Source organism: Mustelus asterias, unplaced genomic scaffold (genome assembly GCF_964213995.1).
Source record: "Mustelus asterias unplaced genomic scaffold, sMusAst1.hap1.1 HAP1_SCAFFOLD_391, whole genome shotgun sequence".
NCBI classification, from domain to species: Eukaryota; Metazoa; Chordata; class Chondrichthyes; order Carcharhiniformes; family Triakidae; genus Mustelus; species Mustelus asterias.
The window spans coordinates 326,678-333,196 of NW_027590347.1; positions in this window are offsets into that span (position 1 = coordinate 326,678).

A 6,519-nucleotide genomic window follows, 5' to 3' on the forward strand; every position below is an offset into this window, starting at 1 on the left:
TAGTATGTGTGTGTCTGAGAGTGTGAGAGAGTGTGTGTGCGAGAGAGAGAGAGCGTGTGTGTGTGAGAGTGTGTGTGTGTGTGTGTGAGATCGTATGTGTGTGTCTGAGAGTGTGAGAGAGTGTGTGTGTGTGAGAGAGAGAGCGTGTGTGTGTGAGAGAGAGAGCATGTGTGTGTGAGAGAGAGTGTGTGTGTGAGATAGTATGTGTGTGTCTGAGAGTGTGAGAGAGTGTGTGTGTGAGAGAGAGAGAGCGTGTGTGCGCGTGAGATTATGTGTGTGTCTAAGAGTGTGTAAGAGAGAGTGTGTGTGTGAGCTGATCTTTTTCTACACCCTATCGGTAACCGCAACACTATATTCTGCACCCTTTCCTCTCCTTCTCCCTGTGTACTCTATGTACGGAATGTTTTGTCTGGATAGCGCACAAGAAACAATACTTCTCACTGCATCCCAATTCAAATCAATCAAATCAAATCAAATTAACACGGTGAAGTTTGGACCCTGTGGGGTGACAGTTGTCTGAATACAGATTCTATCTTATTGTAACATTCAGGTACCACGTGTACTGAGCTCACCAGCGTTCTGTCTGTATTGTGTGAATCCAGTCTTGAAATATCCACTAATGTTGCCAATTCTGCCAAGACAGAAACAGAAAAAGTGTTTGAATTCTCCGTGATTAGACCCCTTAATGATAAACAACATGGTGGATGAGAGGGATAGAGAGAGAGAGAGGAAGAGAGAGAGAGAGATGGAGCGATGGAGAGTAACAGAGAGATAGGGAGAGGGAGCAATGCAGAGAGTAACAGTTAGACAGTGAGGAATAGAGATTAATTCTGATGGATAGTGAGTGTCAGGGGAGTCCAAGACGCTACATAAGCAAGGTAAAGATTTGAAAATGGAGGAGTGTTTCTTACCCACTTTTAAAAGACAATCCACACTCACACCAGTCACATTTCACACTCTCTGCTCAGTCCTGTGTTGGGGAGTGTTGAGTGTGGGATCAGTGTTTGCTTTTCTCAAACCGCACTGATATTCCCAACAAGGGCAAGAGGTTTCAGTGTTTAAAAATGTAAACATTTAAAAACAAAAGCAGACAGGATTTGGTTAAATCTCACGGGATCCAGGGTGAGGTTGCCAAATGGATATAAAATTGGCTTGATGACAGAAGACAGAGGGTGGTTGTCGAGGGTTGTTTTTTTGGTCAAACTGGAGGCCTGTGACCAGCGGGGTGCCTCAGGGATCGGTGCTGGGTCCACTGTTATTGGTCATTTATATTAATGATTTGGATGAGAATTTAGGAGGCATGGTTTGTAAGTTTGCAGTTGACACCAAGATTTGTGGCATAGTGGACAGTGAAGAAGGTTATCTAGGGTTGCAATGGGGTCTCGATCAATTGGGCCAGTGGGCTGTTGAATGGCAGGTGTAGTTTAATTTAGATAAATGCAAGGTGATACATTTTGGTGGATCGAACCAACACAGGACTTACTCAGTTAATGGTAGGGTGTTGGTGAGAGTTACAGAACAAAGGGATCTCGGGGTACAGATTGACAGCTCCTTGAAAGTGGAGTCACAGGTGGATAGAGTGGTGAAGAAGGCATTCCACATGCTTGGTTGCATTGGTCAGAACATGGAACACAGGAGTTGGGACGTCTTGTTGAAGTTGTACAAGACATTGGTAAGACCACACTTGGAATGCTGTGTATTGTTCTGGTCACCCTTATAAAAAGGAGATTATTAAGCTCGAAAGTGTGCAGAAAAGAATGACTGGGATGCTATGGGGTCCTGATGGTTTGAGTTATAATGAGAGGCTGGATACTCTGGGACTTTTTTCCCTTGAGTTGGCTTCGTGGTGTTCTTATAGAGGTCTCTAAAATAATGAGGGCATGGATACAGCAGCTTTATCGAACCTTAGTTAGGCCGCACTTGGAATATAGTATTCAATTCTGATCGACACACTGCCAGAAAGATGTGGAGGCTTTGGAGAGGGTTCAGAAAAGATTTACCAGGATGTTTCCTAGGATGGAGGGCATTAGCTCTGAGGAGAGATTGGAGAAACTTGGTTTGTTCTCACTGGAACGACGAAGGTTGAGGGGCGACCTGATAGAATTCTACAAGATTATGAGGGGCATGGACAGAGTGGATAGTCAGAAGCTTTTTACCAGGGTGGAAGATTCAAAATCTAGGGGGCATAGGTTTAAGGTGTGAGGGGCAAGGTTTAAAGGAGATGTACAAGGCACGTTTTTTTACACAGAGGGTGGTGGGTGCCTGGAACTCGCTGCCGGGGGAGGTAGTGGAAGCAGATACGATAGTGAGTTTTACGGAACGTCTGGACAAATACATGAATAGGATGGGAATAGAGGGATATGGTCCCCGGAAGGGTAGGGGGTTTTAGTTCAGTCGGGCAGCATGGTTGGTGCAGGCTTGGAGGGCCGAAGGGCCTGTTCCTGTGCTGTAATTCTCTTTGTTCTTTGATAAGCTCGTCAACATCTTTTCCAAAAGGGAGGGGAGTCTAAAACTAGAAGACATAGGTTTAAGGTGAGAGGGGAGAGGGTCCAGAGGGCAATTCTTTTCACACAGAGGGTGGTGAGGGATTGGAACAAGCTGCCAGAGGTCGTAGTAGAAGCGGACACAATTTTATATTTTAAAAAGCATTTAGACAGTTATTCTGGTAAGATTGGTATGGAGGGATTTGGGCCAAACGCAAGGCATTTGATATGAGCTTAATGGTAAAAACTGGGTGGCAGGGAAAAGTTGGGCCAAAGGGCCCATTTGTATCTGAGCTCTGTTTTCTGCCCGGAAACCATTTCTCAATCCATCCCAGTATTTTCCAAATTTGTGGATTGGACACAGTAAATTGCCGTTTCCTGTCCAAAGCTGTGTTGGTTCGGTGGATTAAGGTAAATGTGTGGGGCTACGGGGATAGGGCTGGGTCAAGGGCCTTGGTAAGATACTGTGCCAGAGAGTCAGTACAGACTCGATGGGCTGAATGGCCTCCTTCTGCACTGCAGGGAATCTGTGACTCTACTATTAAGATCCCTTTGTCATTTGAAGCTTCCAGCTAAAATGCTGACAATGCTGCCTATTTCTGTGCACTTTGGCAAACGTTCTGTCTCATCACCGGGCGACACGGTGGCACAGTGGTTAGCACTGCTGACTCACAGCGCCAGGGATCTGGGTTCGATTCCCCGCCTCGAGTGACTGTCTGTGTGGAGTTTGCACGTTTGCTAAATTGCCTCTTAGTGTCAGGGGGATTCGGGCCTGGGTGGGATTATTGTCGGGGCAGGCTTGTTGGGCTGAATGGCCTCATTCTGCAGTGTAGGAATTCTATGGCTCTTGGATCTTAAATGGCTGATAAATAGTGAAACTGAGACACAAACTGGGGCTTTGCAGCAGCAGACAGAATGGGAATCATTGCATCCTGCAGGGATTTTTATTACAGAATCAATTTCAGAAAATTTACAACTCAAAATTAACAACAGCAAAGTGTGGGATTGCAAACTTGGAATGATTAGCCCAGGACTAAAGTTTAAAAGCTACAGATTGACATTCAGAAACAAGAGATGGCCTCACATCTTCAATTCTGTGATTGTCCCCCATCTCCTGCTCTGAATATTACAAAATCTCTGCCCCCTTCATGTGTCTGGAGACTTTGAAAGTTACGCAGACATTGGTAAAACTTTCCTTTATCTCAAGGCATCTCCTGTGAAATACTCAACTTCTGCAAAGAGACACAATCTAATTGACACTTTCTGAATCTCCTTTCAAACAACCTCCCAACCCCACTGTGCAGGATGCAGGAATGTCACCTTTTGTCACATTCCCCAACACAATTGTTGACACCTTTTCGGGACAGGAAAAGTAGATTCAACTGACAGATTCTGAGCCCCAGGTTGAATCTTTAAGATGTAAAAATAAACTGAAAGCCCAGGTCTCTCTGTTCCTGCAAGTATTTTAACATTGACCCATTGATTTTAAATTGCTTCTCCTGTGTGTAAAATACCATCTATCAACTTCGGGTTTGAACATTAATAAGCGACTGAGCATCAACTGTGAATTATAGAAGGTAGTTCCAAACTAATATCACACCTGGTGTGGCAAAGTGTTCCTGAATTTCACTCCGAAAAGTCTAAAACCCTAAACATTGTCTAAAATCCAATGTCCCCCAAGTCCTGTCCCCATCAAACACTCCCAGGACAGGTACAGCACAGGGTTAGGTACAGAGTATAGCTCCCTCGACACTGTCCCCATTAAACACTCCCAGGACAAATACAGCATGGGGTTCAGTACAGAGTAAAGGTCCCCCTACACTGTCTCCATCAAACACTCCCAGGACAAATACAGCACGGGATTCAATACAGAGTAAAGCTCGCTCTACACTGTCTCCATCAAACACTCACAGGACAGGGACAGCACAAGGTTCGATACAGAGTAAAGCTCCCTCTACAAGGAAAACCCCAAGGCTTTTTACTCTTATGTGAGGAATAAAAGAATGACCAGGGTGAGGTTAGGGCCGGTCAAGGACAGTGGTGGGAACTTGTGTATGGAATCAGTAGAGATAGGCGAGGTGATGAATGAATACTTTTCTTCAGTGTTCACCAAGGAGAGGGGCCATGTTTTTCAGGAAGAGAAGGTGTTACAGGCTAATAGGCTGGAGGAAATAGATGTTCGGAGGGAGGATGTATTGGCAGTTTTGAATAAACTGAAGGTCGATAAGTCCCCTGGGCCTGATGAAATGTATCCTAGGATTCTTTGGGAGGCGAGGGATGAGATTGCAGAGCCTTTGGCTTTGATCTTTGGGTCCTCGCTGTCCACGGGGATGGTGCCAGAGGACTGGAGAGTGGCAAATGTTGTTCCTCTGTTTAAGAAAGGGAATAGAAATGACCCTGGTAATTATAGACCGGTTAGTCTGACTTCGGTGGTTGGTAAATTGATGGAAAAGGTCCTTAGGGATGGGATTTACGACCATTTAGAAAGATGCGGATTAATCCGGGATAGTCAGCACGGATTTGTGAAGGGCAAATCGTGCCTCACAAATTTGATAGAATTTTTTGAGGAGGTAACTAGGTGTGTTGATGAAGGTAGGGCGGTTGATGTCATATACATGGATTTTAGTAAGGCGTTTGATAAGGTCCCCCATGGTCGGCTTATGATGAAAGTAAGGAGGTGTGGGATAGAGGGAAAGTTGGCCGATTGGATAGGTAACTGGCTGTCTGATCGAAGACAGAGGGTGGTGGTGGATGGAAAATTTTCGGACTGGAGGCAGGTTGCTAGCGGAGCGCCGCAGGGATCGGTGCTTGGTCCTCTGCTCTTTGTGATTTTTATTAATGACTTAGAGGAGGGGGCTGAAGGGTGGATCAGTAAATTTGCTGATGACACCAAGATTGGTGGAGTAGTGGATGAGGTGGAGGGGTGTTGTAGGCTGCAAAGAGACATAGATAGGAGGCAAAGCTGGGCTGAAAAATGGCAAATGGAGTTTAACCCTGATAAATGTGAGGTGATTCATTTTGGTAGGACAAATTTAAATGTGGATTACAGGGTCAAAGGTAGGGTTCTGAAGACTGTGGAGGAACAGAGAGATCTTGAGGTCCATATCCACAGATCTCTAAAGATTGCCACTCAAGTGGATAGAGCTGTGAAGAAGGCATATCGTGTGTTAGCTTTTATTAACAGGGGGTTGGAGTTTAAGAGCCGTGGGGTTATGCTGCAACTGTACAGGACCTTGGTGAGACCGCATTTGGAATATTGCGTGCAGTTCTGGTCACCTCACTAGAAGAAGGATGTGGAAGCGCTGGAAAGAGTGCAGAGGAGATTTACCAGGATGCTGCCTGGTTTGGAGTGTCGGTCTTATGAGGAAAGGTTGAGGGAGCTGGGGCTGTTCTCTCTGGAGCGGAGGAGATTGAGGGGAGACTTAATAGAGGTTTATAAAATGATGAAGGGGATAGATCGAGTGAACGTTCAAAGACTATTTCCTCGGGTGGATGGAGCTATTACGAGGGGGCAGAACTATAGAGTTCATGGTGGGAGATATAGGAAGGATATCAGAGGTAGGTTCTTCACGCAGAGAGTGGTTGGGGTGTGGAATCGACTGCCTGCAGTGATAGTGGAGTCAGACACTTTAGGAACATTTAAGCGGTTATTGGATAGGCACATGGAGCACACCAGGATGGTAGGGAGTGGGATAGCTTGATCTTGGTTTCAGATGAAGGTCGGCACAACATCGTGGGCCGAAGGGCCTGTTCTGTGCTGTACTGTTCTATGTTCTATGTACACTGTCCCCATTAAACACTCCCAGGACAGGTACAGCACGGGGTTCGATACAGAGTAAAGCTCCCTCTACACTGTCCCCATCAAACACTCGCAGGACAGGGACAGCACGGGGTAAGATACAGAGTAAAGCTCCCTCTACACTGTCTCCATCAAACACTCGCAGGACAGGTACAGCACAGGGTAAGATACAGAGCAAAGCTCGCTCTACACTGTCCCCATAAAACACTTCCAGGAGAGATACAGCACGGGGATAGA